The sequence below is a fragment of the Lepisosteus oculatus genome, chromosome 6 (genome assembly GCF_040954835.1).
Source record: "Lepisosteus oculatus isolate fLepOcu1 chromosome 6, fLepOcu1.hap2, whole genome shotgun sequence".
Classification (NCBI taxonomy): Eukaryota; Metazoa; Chordata; class Actinopteri; order Semionotiformes; family Lepisosteidae; genus Lepisosteus; species Lepisosteus oculatus.
This window is the reverse complement of record NC_090701.1, coordinates 50,152,876-50,168,928: the sequence shown is the minus strand read 5'-3', so window position 1 is coordinate 50,168,928 and position 16,053 is coordinate 50,152,876. Positions and strand designations below refer to the sequence as shown.

Here is a 16,053-nt window from a genome sequence, read left to right as displayed (position 1 = left end):
TTTCTGAAAAGTGTATTAAAAGCACCCCAAGGCAATAACAAAAACTCAAACTGCAGGCATTATGTAAATGTACTTTTACTGAATCTACTGTACAGGATAAGATCCAAGTGAACAGTTCAGTATGAAGAAGTTCTAAGCAAATAGGACAGTAACTGGGAATTTTGGAGGATCTGGGTCCAGAATGGGCCACACACACACTGATTAATGGTCCAACAAGGCCATAGTTATTTGACCTCTTTAAACACATTTTTCAGTTTCTCTTCAAAATCAAGATGGCTCAAGAGATTTTTCCTTGAGATCACTCTTATGAAACGAGGTAAAGGGGGCGTTTAAGTTCAACCCATCGGCAAGACTAACGTGGATGGCTGGCAGCCATGCAGTGGCATCCACTGGCAGTTCAGATCATTTCCAATATATACAGTATTGATGAAGCAATTTTTTCTTTTATGTGTACCTTTGATGTCATCCATCAAGAAAATCACCCGTCTACTGTGGCTTGGCTAGGACAGGAAAAATCGAGATTAAAAGTTCTTGTAGGTCTTATTCTTTCCTGATTTAGATTTTGGGCTTCTTGCACTTTGTAAACAGACTGGTAATTCAAAAGAACAACCCCAAAAGAAGAGCTGAGCTAATGTTCCACATACCCTGTTTGCCACATATCTATGTTTCTGTTTTATGCTTAAAGAACACTGTGAACCTTCCCAAGTTCACAAAAGCTTAATGTTCATTTTAAACGTCAAAGCCCGTCTTTCATACCCTGTTGTGAGAAAAAGGCTAAAATCTGATAATGCAACCATTCGGCAATATCAGGATCTTTTCGCAAAATAATGCTTTTAGTAAATCTTGCATAAAAACAAGGTACATTTCTTGAAAAACATTCTAACACTATGTCATTCACAATTTCTATATACAGACAGCTTTCCAAAGTATTCATCTGAATGAATATGAACTAGAACTTATAAAAACTAATCTTGGAATGAAAACTAAAGCTTCAACACAGCAATCCAAAAAACAGCACCCTGTGCTCAGCACTACAGTGTGAACGCACACAAGTACAGCAACGTCCAAAGGCTATTAATTCAGTCCATTTCACGTCATCATAAATCTTTAAGAGTTTAACTTTGGCTCACGATGCTTATCCCAGAATTTACTTTGCAAGATTTACCACATGGCTTGCTGGTTTTAGGCAATTTCTCTCACTGCAAATGCTAAGTGATTCGCTACTGTCTTTTTGAGGGTTAGGTGAATGTGATTAATCTGGAATAGGAAACAGACACCAAAAACTATCCAGACCGATTCCACCCACGATTATTCACTTGAATGCAGTCTTTTGTTTAAGAATATGAAAGGCTGTATCTGCATTTTTTTCTAATTAGATCTTTTCTATAAAATCAGCCGTTGCTGACTAATGAGATCAGGGGCTCATTCCAGACATTACTAATCTTTACCCATATTTGCTTTATCTTCTTTTAATAATTAAGAATTAACATAGATCAATAAAATGTTCCAACACATGCTTCTAACTGACTCGGGCCAAACCCAAATCTGGGTTACTTCCTGCTGTGGTGGACAACTGGAGAACATTTACTATGGCTTCTCCGGGAAACCTTTTATCTCAAGAATTTTCCCATAAGGGTCATAGCTCCATATCTATGTAAGCACAATACAGCACTTAATTAGTAAGGGAAAAACATGGAGGTCACAGTTATAAAACCTAGGAAGTCCTTTGTCAAGATTTTGCAACATTCCTTGCCTTGGTATTTTACAGGACCTTTGATAATCTCCATAAACAAGGTAAAAACACAAGAGCTACAACCACAAAAAATGCAATTTCAGCTTTGAGGTCGGGATGAAACTGTCAGCAGTACAATATCACAAACGCAGACATTCCTGATAATCCTAGTTGGGAAATTTCTGAATTTTTTGACAGCCACACACAATGCACCGACTCCATCGACATGGCTGAAGAGGAACAGGCTCAGAGAAGAACACACAGAGAAATTATAGGAGATCCCCACCCCCACTCTGTGGCAAAACCACAAGAAAGGTTTTTGTTGGCCACTCTGATTTCCTCTCACCTCCCCGAGACCCGCAGGTTTGGTCTAACTCTAGACTGCCCCCTTGGGTTTATTCTCTGGACGCTATCAGCCAGCTGAAAATGGCAGGAGAGGCCATCTGCCAGTCATGTATGACTGATAACATACATGACAACCCAAAATTTCAATTATGGGACTTTACAATAAACACTCAATGGAATTCAATCACGCCTGGGAATCTAAGCAACATTTACCAACAAGCCAGTTAACTTTATATTCGTATAACACATAATACACAATCCCATCAGATGTACTCACACTCCCGAAGAAATGGTAAAACAACATTAAACATCTTCTCTCCAGATTACACAACACTCAACCAATGCAAATTCGAGTGAACATAAAAACGTCTAAAAATGTTCCCATACTAATATTTTCTAGGTAGTATGACTGTTTAAGGTGAAAGCAAAACCAGACTGAAGCCCACATATTCTGTTTTACGCTTTGCATTCAGTTCAGGCTTGTGTGGGAATGTGCACATCTTGTGTCTTTTCCCTGTGAGTAATCCATAATGCAACCAGGTCAAGGAAACACCCAGATGATTTTATTCTGTGTATTCTGTGTTTGATGACTGTACAGCAAGGTGTAGGGCAGTGACATGAAGAGTATAAATTCGCTGAAGGTCATTCCAGTGTACGCAACTGCATTTGTACTTTATATTTGGTGTTTAGTTATTCTAATTGTAGAATTTTGTTCATCCATCATTCCCCCCATCATACTGGGGGACAAACGAAAGTTTTGTCTTGTTCTACCCCACCCCATGGTACCCATTGTCCCTTCATGGTTAATAAACTGGTGAGCCTCCTGTTCTGCCCTCCTGTCCCCCCTCCTTCACTCATGGACACAGCTGGGGAGAATGAGGACCGGCCCAACGTCACGAGCAGGAATTCTGTATGCACGTTCATGTTCACAGCTAAGAACGGGTCATTTCCAATCCACATAACATCCGGGTTACATTAAGACTTGCAGAACCAAACCCTGAAGTAACCCAAACAGTGGGTGTACATGAGTTGCAGATGGGATAATGCGTCTCACTTAAATTCTAATAACGCGATACCATAATCCTAATAGCACTGCACAGATGAAAGTTATTTCTCATTAACGGAATTCCACAAAACAAGGGGGTCATATTATTCACACCTTTCAGTATTCCCTTACATAATATTCAAACAAATCTACAGTAACAGTCTGCTTTTTGGGAGTGTTATGGAAGCCTCTGGAATTCTACAGATGTCTCAATGTTTCTTGCTTCCCTGGGGTATAAAAAGACATAATACATGGAAAGCATTCAGTAGTAACATGCATCTTCATGATTAAGGTTAGAGAGCTCTTTGCAGACTGCAGGCAAATGGTCACTGAACTGCACAGGTTAAGGGATAGCTATAATAAAAATCATTAAATGTTGAATCTATCACTTTCCACTGTAAAATCCATTTAAAGATATTTAAGGATACTGGTATAGTGGCCTCTTGCCTTCACAGGCTGTGAAGCAAGCATGAACCCAAAAGAGTATAGTTTAAGATCTCCAGTACACAATGGTATCTTCGGTAAATAACATGTGGAAAGCTACCATGCAGAATCACCAGCCATAAATGTGGAATTCATAGGTGGGTTGCAAAGAAAAGGCCTCTTCTGAGACCAGATCACAAAAAGAGGCAACTCACATTTGCCAAACATTTGACATTTAAATGACATTTGAAATCATCCTATGGCCAGATGTAATGAAAAAGGAGCATTTGACATGCTTATCAGCATTATGTTTGGCGTAAAAAAAGACAAAAGCTCATGTTGAGAAAACACTCATGATAATTGTGAAATACTGTGGAAGAGGTCTATTATGCTTTGCATTTATGGGATCTGAAGCCCTTGACAAGAAAGGGGAAATCAGGAACTCCAACACGTAGAGGAGACCATTTGTGCCAAACATCTAGTTTTCTGCCAACAAGCTCAAGCTTGGTCGAAAATGCACACTCTAGCATGACAATGATCCAAAGTGAAAAAGGTACTGGTTCACGGCACACAAAATAAATGTTCTTGACTGGCCATCGCAATCTCCAGACCTAATCCCAAACACCTGTCATCGAAGCTCAAGGTGGCAGTTTGCAAATTCAAACCGAAGGGTCTAAAGAGCAACTCCACATGGAGGAATATTCATACATTTTCCCTATGAAGAGCCAGGACCTTATTTGAATATGTACGTAAATAGAATAAATTGTGAACCTTGTGCTTCGACTTTATATGACTTTGCTCCGCACCAATGCGACTAAGATTACTGTACACAACTTAGAATTTAGGCAAAAAACTATTCCTTCTGTAAACATCTTCATCAGGGATATGAATTAATTTGGAGTGCACTGTACATAGGGAAATCTTCACTGCTCCACACACACAACCTGACCCAATATCAACACCATTAGATTCTTTACAACAGTTTCACTGTAGCTCTTTAAAACAACTATCCAGGTAAATCAAAACCACAAAGCCACACATTGTTTGGCACTAATGTATAAAAGACTTAAATGCAAGTGGCTAAAATCCTGACATTCTTGCTCAAGTCCAGTTTAGTCATATTACAATAATCACAAATGAGCCAGCATATGAGAGAGCTTGCATGTTGTTGGCAAAAACAGCTATCGGAGCATTTTCAGCAGTTTTGGGACTAACAGTACTGCAGCAACAAATCGTTTTATCCTGGAAAAAGTCATATTTACTATACCAGGAAAATATTTTTACCTGTAGCTGGCCTTCAACACCCACAAATATACTACAATTGTTTTATTAGAAACAAAAAATGACCTCGACAGGTGGCAAACCTATTTCACTGCTTAAGAACAGAACAGAAAAAAGGTTAAAAAAACAGGTAGAAAAATACTTTCAGAAATCTTCCATTAATAATTAGATCCCATATTTCACATTAAGCCCCCTGATCTAACCCATCAGCTGTTTTCACTAGATCAGACTGAGCAAAGAGCAGGGAGAGTAAGAATCATGGAGACTATATTAGAAGAGAATGTAAGCTTTCTAGAGTCAACTGTGCATCAAAAATTGCTTAAAACCACTTCTCATGAAAAAATATTATGTACTGGACAGTAATTAACCTACAATGTTGAACATAAACATAATTCTATGCCTTTGCTGTGACTGTCCCGCATTTTCTCTACATCTTTAATAAGCTTCTTAAATTGATCATATCGAATTCGTTAGCAATGCTTACATCTTAAGAGACTAAAGTTACCAAGGTCGGCATGCATTTTAAACAATAGTTTATTTTAAACAGAAGCATTCATGTTAAAGGTTAAAAAACAGGGTTTATTGGGGGGTTTGTTTTATAATTGCCTGAACACACTTCTTGTTCACAGTTTCTGGTGTGTAGGTACCACCCCCCACAGAAAATAAAAACCATTTCTACAAACCTAACATCAGACTGTTATGTATACAGGAAACGGCTATTTTGAAAGCCATACTGGCTTTACCATGCTGGAGTATGGATCTATGTGGGGAAAAAAGCTTCAACTTGCAATGAAAAGTAAACCAGAACATTCAACAAAGCAAACATTACCCTCCAGTATGCAAAGTGTGTACTATACAATCAACACAAGGGAACCGAGGTGGAGTGACTAATGTTCTAGCTCCATAATCACCCAGCATGGGTCTTGTGTTTCATGCACCTGTACGTTTAATAGGATATACCAGTTCTGAAACAATCTGAGCAAATTCATAATTCAGTGCTACATGCTATAATTTCAATATTTCAGGATCAATGCAAAACAGACTCAAACACAAACGCCTTTCAACCCATCTTGAGGAGAAGAGGCATCAAATATAAAGTAAACAGGGACCTGTGGAAGGGTAAGAAAAATCTCTGCTTTGTGCCCTATCCCAATGATTAAATACCCCCAAATTAAAACCTCAAGAGCAGTAGGAAACTCTTGTGGGCAGGTGATGCTTAACACCTGCACAGCCTTCAACAGTGCCATGGAAATGTAAATTCAATCTGCTGAACACCTGTGTGGATTTTCAGCCCAGAGTCCCTGTCTGGAAAAGGAGCTACTCCCTATGTAAAGTTATAAGAGCACTCATGCAACGAGCCGAAGTTCCACGGCGCACGTATCGCTGGAATACACTTCTCAGTTCTGGAGCTTCGGAGCTGAGTGCGTGCAGCGCTGGGAGCAGGACGCCGGTTTCCCCTCTCAGATACCGATTCAACAGCTGGAATATCCGTCTCCCGCATCATTCAACTGCTACGCACTCGGCCAAAAAAAAGAGGGCAGCGAGAGGTACATTTTAATAGTTACCACGAGCGATTTAAAAGCATTTTGTAGCTGTCGACAAGCAGGAATTTGGCTCTACGTGAACTTCCACAATAGGCAGTACAGCTTGCAAAACATTAAATGGAACATGAACTAATCTATCCTAGTGAGAGCCCTGCAGCCCAGCTTCTCTCTTTTTCACTTCCAGATCCTGGCACTGTATTTAAGCAAATACTGGAAAGCAAAGCACTTACTAAATCTCACCCATCAACAGCACGAGTGTCACCATCATGCACTGGGAGTCACATTAATGTGCCGACAGAAAAAAAAAATTGTACTTTAAAATTTCAACATTCACTTGTCTCTAATCGATACTTTTGAATATTAAGATATCAGAATCCCTCCTATGGTCTTCTGAATGAATTATTACAGACATAACTGCTATAAAATACATGAATACTTCACCAAGTCCTAATGGTGGCAACACCAGATTTGTAATAGGACGGTCTGAATTTGTGGTCATGCTTTAGAGCATTTTCCAGAAGTTTCCATCAAACAAACAAATACATTACTGAGTCAGAGGTAGGTACAAGCAATTTTCTTCAGAAATCTACTCCCAAATTATGTGAGCACCGGTGCCTCTTCCAAAATCCTCATGGTTTTGACAGTCATTATTGAAATACTTTAGAATCGTTTTGGAATAATATATATGTTTGGCTTTAATAATTCAATGTACAATTATTCGGATTGTAACTTTTACATTATCAAATGTGAATGCTCTCACTTTTCAGCTTTCAAACCACAACTAAACATTTTTGAAATGCTGAAATTCAGCAAAAGGTGCACAAGCTTTTCTTCAATTCTATTAACATGAACCTGCTCACACATGGCTGAATAACTTGAGAAATGAGGTAGGTATCTCCAGATAATAAGGACCCTTTGCTTAAATAAAATGAGTAAATACATATAGATTTTTTGTCACATGTACATTAGAACAAACCGGGAACTTTCCTAGGCTGCTTGGATCTTTCACAGCCACCTGCTGCCAAACGCCGTCGAGACTTCGGAACGAAACCGGCCCGGTCAGATTCAAGATGGAAACTTAACCTTGAAGCAGAGACGAACCAACTCCGAGACCCATCTCCACAAGCATCCATGCCTCCTCTCCAAATCTAGGTAGACACCACACTTCTCTCCAGAACAACCTTACGCCTCTCCCTGAGGGCAGGTTTTAAAATTGTGACCTTCAGACACAACGGCAACAGAAGCATGGTCTAAATGTATTTAACACAGGGCCTGCATGGAAATATCCACTTATCCGGACAGCAAAATCTTTTCTGCATTTAAACTGAATTACGCCTTTTGACTAAAGCCACAAATCCCTTCAAAATTAAGGTTAAGAATCGCTGTGGATACTGTAGTACTTATATCGAGGTAACTGCTGGCCAAACGGCAAATACTGTATCTAACATGAAAAATAACGTAATAAACCAGGCCACTACCCATGAAATGTTTTCCTAATAAGCACACATTACACCAGAAAATGAACAAAGCCTTTCCTCTCTTGAAGAAATGTTTTAGCTGCACTTTTGTTGCGTGACTTAAAAAACAGAAGCTAACACAGGAAATAATCAAGAATTAGAGAACATGACTAGCTTGATGGTACTTTGTATTACAGACTGCCGAAAAAACTACCAAGGGGGCACTGGCCAGGTTCCATCAGAAACGTATATGTTAAAAACATTAAAACATTCAGGCCGAAAAGTAAAGAAAATCACATAAAAACAATTTCCCTACTACATGCACAATGAATTTCTAAAAAACGCTCAAAAAACTTCTTAGGTCCAAGCAAATGTACAATTTCCCTTTTTTTCCTTAAGGCATTCTGGGCCCCGTCACTGGTGCGGCGCCAAATATGGACCTGCCGCTGCAGAAAGGTTCACATTCAGATTTGGGGGGTTATTAATAAGTAAACTACATTGTGTGTAACTCCTCCGTGAATCACATACAGCAAGAAGTGTCCAGTCTGCCTCATGTGCTCCCAAAATAACCCAGGCCCGCAGTAGAACCCCAAAGACCTGGATAAAGTCTTCTGGAACTACTTCTGAACAAACGGGGCTGCTTTCAAGAAACCTCCCCTGAGAGCTTCCGATTTCCACCCCACCCAACTCCATTTTTTTTTGTTTGGTTTAACTGCAAAAATTGAGTTTGTGTGGGTGAGCAAGAAAGACTGTGAAGGAAAAGACCTGTTCCACATCACCATAACACTCTTGAAGAATGATACCAATTACTAAATACCCCCCACCACCTCAGATAAAAATAATAAAGTCTGTTAACGGTGATTTTAAGGGAGATTAACACATTTCAACAATCGCCCCCCTCACAGATAGCCACCCTTCTCCCAGAGGGTCTGTTCCGAAATCATCAACCAGTGTCTCAAATCTCCCAGCAAAAAACTACAATTCCACAAGCTACCTGAACAAAAAGCTCCCCTAATTCAAGGCTTTGGGGGAATATCCACAAACTAATAGCCTACATGAGCCTCACCGAAACGGATGCCTTTTATTTATTTTTTGTTTTACTCCGTTTTCCTAAACCGGTCGCCCTGTTACGTCTGTCTCAACATGTCAAGGCCTGACAACGCCAAGTCAAACCGCTGACCAAAAATCTCGAATGGGGATCCACACGTACAGAAGTGAGGATCCACACGTACAGAAGTGAGGATCCACACGTACAGAAAACACTGCAGCGGTGCTTCAGGGGTGCGGGCCAGTGACATCCCACCAACAGTAACAACCGCTTACAATGCCCCCTGTAAAACGGGGTTTTGCTCTCCAAACCCTTTTGTTCGTAAGACTCCGAATTCGTATTTCACAGTCTTTGAGTAGCCTGCGAAAAAGAAGAAGAAAAAACTTTTTTTTTAACCTAGTGGTAAATTTTTGGGGGGGTGAATATACACTGCTACCGTTTGTGATCAAAACACGAGGTAAAAAGTTTTTTTTTATTATTTATTTTTTTTTCCCTGAGGATTGATGGCCGAGGAACAGCCGTCCCAGATCTGCTCAGATGGAGAACCGTCCGAGAACAGGCGCAAATCCCGCACGAACACCTCCGCTCCACCTCGCCGAGAGCCTCTTCATTATCATCTTTGTTCGGTGAGTGGCCTGAGTCAAATTAAAAGCTGCCATCTTAGGTTAAGACTTGAAAGCCTTTCCTTTGTGTATCCGAGGGGGACGAAAACAGTGCGGCCACACGTACTCGGGGGGGGGTGCTTCGGCGCCGGCAGGAATTCCCACGTAAATGTAAAAACGCGCCGCGAAATGTCTAATCGTTTCGAGAGAAAGAAAAGCCTCCCATTAAACCCAAACATCTCGATGCCGATATAAAAGTTGTACCGAAAAAACCCATCTCACACCCGGGGCTCGGTGACGGGACGGAGAAGGAAAACGAGGAAAAGTCGTGAGTGGTGGGGGGAGATAAAACCCGATTAACTCGAACAGCCCGGAGCAGGTCTTTCCTATCATTTTAGGTCGCGGAAAATTCGCATTTCGATTTTTTTTCCCCCGCTCCTCAGAGGTCACTCAAGTCGCATTTAAACCAACAGCAGGGGGAAAAAGAGAGAGAGAGGGGGGGGAGACTCCGATAACAACTTAGCAGATAGCACGCACACACACACACACAAAAACAGGAAGAAAATACGGGAATCGGCGTGCGGCTGGGCTTTAAAAAAAAAAGTACGAAAGCAAAAGCAAGAAAGCGCTCGGAAACCCGCGGTGCTCCCGGAGCTGCGGGACCCGACTCTTTTGTTTTCCGAACAAGTTACGCCGAACCACGCTGTCTGCGAAAGCCTGCCTGTGACCCCTCAAAGACACCGGCACGAAATACCCCCCCCCCACACACACACACACAAAACAACAAAAAAAGGAGAGGAATCACTCGAAATAAAGTGCCCGGAATTCGCTACCTACAGTTTCAGCGGTCCACCTGGCTCAAAACGCACCAGACCCGCGGCGTGCTTTTCCCCCCTGCGTGTGTGCGTGCTCTTGTTTTGCTGAGCGCGTCCTCTCTAATCCCATCAGGATAAATGAGTGTAATTTAATGATGGCTGCTCGTTGGCCGCAGCTCCCCTTCCCCGTCTCCAGTCCCCCCCCTCCCGCCTCTTGCTGACCGCCGCAGCTCAGCACCGGCGGAGCACGTTTTCAGCGGAAACTCTCTCTTTTTTTTATCCCTCTTCCCCAGAGGAGATTCCCACGGGATCTGATCGCGGCGTGGAGACCACTCTTTTTTTTTTTTGCGTGGTGGTGGAGGGACGAGGATATGGGAGGAGGAGGAGGGGGGGGTGAGAAGAGAGGATAAGGAAGGTTACTTCACCTTACTTTATTGTTAACGTCCCCCAAAGAGGAAGAAGGAGAAGAGAGAGAGTAAAAAGAGACGGGCCGGTTCCCAGTGACCGCCTGGCCTCGGACAACCTCTCTCTCTCTCTCTGTCCCGATCCGTGCGGCCCGGCCCGGGAGCACTTCTCCGCCCCGATGTCCCCCCCACGCAGGTCCCGGATGGCTGCCGAGCGTGAAACGGAGCGGTTTTTTTTCCCCTTTCTGAAACGCGTGTTGTGATTTTATTTGTGCGCGCGTGGATTCTCTCTCTATCTCTTCTGCTTCTTTCTCTCCCCCACCCCCCTCCTCCTCCTCTTCCCTCCCCGGCGTGAACCCGATCGCGAGTGGAAGTGGAAAGGGAATCTCCCCGGCGTGTTGCCCTCCGGCGGCCACTGACTCACCTCTCTCCCCCCCCGCCCTCCCTCACACTCACTCTCACACTCAAGCCCACCTCGTGTTTGTGTGTGTGAGTGAGCCTGGCTCCACACTTGCTGAAATCTCCTCTACCTTTTCACATTTTCCCCTCGTAAAAAAAAAAACACACGCAGAGACAGAGACCGAGACAGACCGCAGCGACTTTGTTTCCTGAAATGTCCTGCGCTTGAGTTGACTCGCTCTCTCTGCCTCAACTCGTGGGTTTTCTGAATGGAGCGCTTCCACGGAAAACTTCTCCCAGACCCTCCGCTCCCATGAAAGAAACATTTTTACAACTGACTGCCCCCACCACCACCCCCAGCAGCTGTCGGAGGGGCCGGAGCCGCGATATTGTATCACTTTCGCGGCTTCTCTCCCTTTAAAAAACCAACAACAACAGCAGCAGCAGCGGAGAGAGAGAAAAAAAAATACACCGTTCAATCGAAATACAGCGACTGCAATTTCTTGAAAACGAAAAAAAAAAAGTGTCTCACCACATCCCCTTTCTAAAAGTTGCCGTTTGGAAGCTTTTTTTCCCTCTGTTCTTGGCTCGGTTTGTAAGTTGGGTTCCCAGGGACAGTTTTGGCCGTTTTTGTGTACTTAAGCGCTAACAGAGACAACAACGCACACACACAAAAAAAAAGCGAACCTGACTAACCCTTTGCTCTTTCCCACACGCACACACACACACCGCTCTTTCATCAGCCCCTCGCCCCGCTTAAACAGCCCTTTCCAACTGCAGAACCGAGCCCGGCTCATAGCAACAGTCATCTCAATCCATGTCCCATTCAACCTTTCAGCTCTTCGCGCACAGCAAAAAAAGCTCTTAACGACGAAAAAAAACAACACAACGACCCGCCGTGTAGAGGCGAGGGGGGAAACTCACTCACCCTGTTAGTTCAGGTCAAATTCGCAGGGTTTTTGTTTTCTTCTTCTTCTTCTCTTTAAACGAAGTCCGGTCACAGTGTGTTATTTCCAGTTCCAATATGCTTTTTCTTGTTTTGGCGTGTGCACAAACGTCCGAGCCGACGAGGCTGGTGTTGGTTTCGGTGTCTCCGTGTCCCGTTGCTCTGCGACTCTCTCTCTCTCTCTCTCTCTCTTTGTGTTAATTTCACTCGATTCAAGTTTAATCCGATCGATCCCGGCGGCCGCGCTCTCGATCCCTCTTCCTCGAGACACTCCGGCTCACCTTCCAACTGGCGAGGCTGGCGAGGCGCGTTCACGGGGCCCCGACTCGCTCACGTGCGTGCGCGTGCACGCGCGCGAATGACAACCCCCTTCCTCCTCCCCGCGGGCGCTGACGCAACGGCGTTATTATTACCATAATAAGATGCACGGACACAAGGACCGCAAAGGGGCTCTCCTGGGCTCTGGCAACTTGCTCGCCTGCTTTCGCCGTCAGCTACTGGCTGGCTCCTGTCCCACAAGGCATTGTGTTCGCATAGGTCAAGGCTGTTTTGAAGTGCTGCTGTTATTAAAGCTCTTTGTCACGGTGTCGCTGGTCGAACCTGTTTATGAAATTTGAGCTTATGAAGTTATACAGGCAAGACAAATAAGATAACGCGTCCAAAAGAGATGTTACATTCTAGCTGTATTTTAACTTTTATGAATTCCCCCCTTCCGTTTTAGGCTCGTTAACATCGTCCCAAAAATGCAGATGCTACAGTTCCTAAACCCCTCGACAATAAAAGTTCTTCGCTGTTCGGTCCGCATTACATGAGGAAGTTTAAAAACCAGACTTAAAAACATTTGCTTCGCAGCTTACAAGTCAAACATCGAATGACGCCAACGCCCGCCAATACAAACTCTGAAAGAAGGGGGTAAACACGCTCAGAAAGTTGAGTTTGTGTTAAAATTGTGGATTGCAGGTTGACAGTGTCAGGGGGGATACACAACTTGTCCACAAATTTGCGTAAAAGTGAACTCCCTCCAGTCCGCACCCACGGAGCACCATTTCATTTTATCGCCTCATCTTTTCCTCCTGCAGGAACAAGGACAGACCACTTTGTGTCGAAGTGTCTAAGAAAACAGCTCACATCTTTGTCATCAAGCCGCGGTGCCGGGCTGACGATAGAAATTGAATATTCACTACATGTTCCTTTGCAGCAGTTTTAACGGGTGCACCGAGCTGAGCGGGGGAATTAACGTCTGGAACCCCCGTTTTCTAATTTGTGTTGCTGAAAAGAAGTATAATGGTCAAGCAGAATGGGCACCGGAATCTGGAATGACAACTTCCTCGTCTCCGGTATTCACGCGTCCAGTTCGCACGTCAACAACAGTTCTGACTCAGGCCGCGTACTTGTCGTTTGTGCCGTTGATGAACACTGACGCTGTCTGTGTGATTTTGTTTTGTTGTTGTTGTTGTTGTTGTTTTTGAAAAAAAATACATAATCATATAGTGACAATTGTTTATCCTGCTCAGAAGGGAAAAAAATATATGGCGCCTGTTGCAGGGAGTTTATAATAAAGTTAGCGTCTATCATTACATCGGCATTTGGGGGAGAAAAAACAGCTCTTACAGTACGGAATTATTTCTAACTAAACTGCAGCACCAATAATTATTAGATAATGGTTTACACAGCTACTGTCCTTCCAGTATGGGGAACAAAAAATAATGCGTGTTATGTTAATAAAAAAGACTTTTAAAATCATTTTAAGAATACTACTGGCGCTGCCTTCCAGTAATACGTTCTTCTGTCAGGCTCTCCCATCTGGTGATCGCTAATCCGTGAAGCCTAATAGGGCATGTGAACCAATTGGTACCACTTGTAAGTTATAGATAAATTAAGAAAATCCATCTGCCCATCCATTTTCTACTGCTTTATCCGATATAGGGTCACGAGCAAGCAACAGGCACGGAGCAGGATACACCTTGGACAGGACACCAGTCCATCACAGGGCACACACACACTCACACCAGGGCCAATTTTCCCAGAAGCCAACTTACCTGCCAGTATGTTTGTACACTGTGGGAGGAAATGGGAGCACCCAGAGGAAACACATGGAGAACATACACACTCCACACAGATAGTGCCCCAGGAACTGGGCCCAGGGTCTCAGAGCTGCAAGGCAACAATACTTACCACCGTGCCCCCATGCCACCCCCACCGAAGAAAATAATATATTAAATCAAGGGAACTGTGACCCTTGATGACCGAAGGGCATACAGAATTTCATTCCAAATTATATCTAGATTGTATAATTGAATTGAGCAAATCTCCTTGTTTCGCTCCTGCTTAATTTTTACAATTTCACATCCTTAAAAGGTTTTGATTTTGAAGTCTATCTGCAAACACTGCTAGATTGGGCCTCTCCAGGACCGAGACTGGAGTCCCTTTGTCTACATTACAGAGAGTTTCCTACTCCTGGTCCCAGAGAACCATATACTCACTGGTTTTCATTCCAGGCAAGGTGAATCAAATTCATTTAACTCACAAGTTGCTTGATTGGAATCTCCACAAAAGTTGTTATCTGCTCAAAAGTCTTGTGGATCTTTGTACTTATGAAATGCAATAGTTAAAAGGCAACGTCCAACACATCTATGAGCTGAAAACAGTCAAGCCCTCCAAATGAATGCTGTTATTAAATCTATGAAGGTGTGAATTGTGTAATTGAGGGCTCAGCACAAAAACAAATACCAGTGAGTGTGGGGGCCTTCAGGTCCTGAATTGGGAACCTTTAACGTAATATATGCTAAAGGCATCAATAAGCAATGACTGATGTCATGGTGTCCTTGAACCAATAACTGTGTCCATTATCCCACAATGGTAGCTTGGTAAGCCCTCCTTTTTCTTAGAAATTTCTTGCAGCAGGCAAAAGGTTAAGTGAAGGTTGTCTTATGCAAAACAGGGTGCTTCCAAATCAGATATGTTTGTGTCTCTGAACAGGTAAACATTTTCAAAATGTGCAGAGTTCAATGTTATTTATTCTCACAGGGCCACAGAAGCAACAACAAATGTACGCATTTCACTGCTATTTTAGAAATTTTGGGTGGAACACTCACTGTAGATTTTACCACAGAAAGTGTTTCCTGCCAAATATGTGTGTTGCAATTTGTTTCAACAGCACAAGAAAGTTGCACTTCAATTCAGCATTCACAGTGCGTTACTACACTGATATGGACAGACTTTTACTATGAATGCATACATTTCAAATGGTGAAACCTTTATCTGTTCCTAGTTAGCGAGTTTTCACTTGTAAGCAGCCTATATTGATTTATCTGATAGCACACAAACCCATTCTTGTTTGATAACATTCCCACTTGAAGACGGTGGTACTATTACACCTAAAAGATAAGAACTTCTTAAGATTCATCTCAATGTTGAGCAGAAGGTGGCTGTGTCTTTTATTATTATCCTGACTGCGAATCCAGAATTTGACAGGGATTAGACCTCAGGCTCCAGACCTTTGAGCAGGGGTGTATATAATAAAACATCGCACTGGAAATGGTTAAGGGTGCCACAGTGGTGCGGTAGTAAGCCTTGCTACCTCACAGTGCTGGGGCTCTGGAATCAGTTCTGGACCTGTTGTGCTATCTGTGTGGAGTTTCTGTGTTTGTGTGAGTTTCCTCCAGGTACTGTGGTTTCCTCCTGCATTCCCAAAACATGCTGTCAGGTTAATTGGCCCTAAGTGTGTGTGTGTCAGTGTCTGAACTTTGATAGACTGGCATCTTGTCCAGGATGTATCCTGCCTTGCACCCGATGCTTGCTGGGATAGGCGCCGGCTCGCGCGTGACCCTAAATTTGCTGCAGTGGTTAGAAAATACAGAGAGATCGATGGAGATGGTTGAATGGTCAATTGAACTTAAAACCCTTAAAAAGTAAAAAGGTTTTTAAAATATCACTTTAAACTATACATATGTCAATTTTTGTAAGTGTACAGAGAGCTGAGATATCTACCCAGATGCTGATGTTTGTTGTG

General features: G+C 43.0%; 1 protein-coding gene across 4 annotated transcripts in view; it reads right to left on the bottom strand.

Annotated features, from left to right (window-relative positions):
- The window catches only part of chd7 (chromodomain helicase DNA binding protein 7), a 79,659-nt gene extending 67,022 nt beyond the window's left edge, over positions 1–12,637 (bottom strand). The window contains exon 1 of one of the 4 annotated variants that reach the window (XM_015353643.2): positions 12,024–12,637. The gene's annotated coding sequence lies outside the window, so the exon portion shown is untranslated. Of the gene's footprint in view, positions 1–10,314; positions 10,482–12,023 lie in introns of those variants that run through there. The other 3 variants (XM_015353642.2, XM_015353639.2, XM_015353640.2) reach the window with 3 other exon arrangements.
- Positions 12,638–16,053: the final 3,416 nt, after the last annotated feature.